This window comes from Octodon degus, unplaced genomic scaffold, assembly GCF_000260255.1.
Source record: "Octodon degus isolate 3935 unplaced genomic scaffold, OctDeg1.0 scaffold00056, whole genome shotgun sequence".
Classification (NCBI taxonomy): domain Eukaryota; kingdom Metazoa; phylum Chordata; class Mammalia; order Rodentia; family Octodontidae; genus Octodon; species Octodon degus.
The window spans coordinates 7,510,694-7,511,674 of NW_004524632.1; positions in this window are offsets into that span (position 1 = coordinate 7,510,694).

Consider the following 981-nt stretch of genomic DNA (forward strand, 5'->3'; position numbering starts at 1 on the left):
GCTGGCCTTGAGCTCACTTTGTAGCCCAGGCTGGTCGAGAACTCACAGTGATCCTCCTGCCTCAGCTTCCTGAGTGCTGGGATTCCAGGCTTCCACCACCACACCTAGATTCAGACATCTGGGAATTTTATGACGCTGATGACATGTACCACATTCCCCTGGAGGCCAGTGAGACAAGCAAACTGCCAGGTAGACAAATGAACAAACAGGCGAATCTGAAGATAAATTAAAACTCTGAAAGCCAAGCAGGCTGTGTACTGGCTTCCGGGCAGCAGCTCCCTGGAAGGGCCGGGTTCTTGGGAGCAGGGCGTTGGGCTGTCCAGGGGGGATGCGTGCAGACAGGCTCTGGATAGAACGATGGCCATGAAAGTGCACATTTCGGAACCTGAGCTGGGGATGGTGGTGCAGACTTGGGAGGCTGAAGCAGGAGGACCGTGAGTTTTAGGTCCGTCTTGGCTACAGAGGGAGTTTGAGGCCAGCCTGGTCTTCCTGCGTAGAGACCCCGTCTCAGCAACAGCCCTTGAGCTTGCCAGGCAAGCGCTTATTCTACTGAGCTATCTCCCCGGCCCCCAGAACTTTGTTGTGCAGAGGCAGCTAGATTCAAACTAAGACCCCCAAAAATCAATGTTCTGGGGACGCTCTCCCAGGTTTCTCCAGAAGATGGCGCTGTAAGACAAGAGCCGCTTGCTTTTCCCAGGCTGGCCGGGATCAGAGAGAGAGCGGGAAACAAGCACTGGGGACCAGGTAAGGCCACTGTAGCTGTCTCCTGGGCAGGGTGCTCTCAGTGTCCTACGCTGGAGCCTGTTCCTGGAGGCCCCGGAGCCACTGGGTAGGGCTTTAATGCCGCACGGAAGCTGTGAGCACCGGAAGGTGAGGAGAGAGATCCTAGGATCTGGGAGAGCAGTTACGCCTGGAAAAGAGAATCCAGATAAAGAAACTGTCCAGAGAGGGAGAACATCCCCGTGTGCGGTGGTGCACACG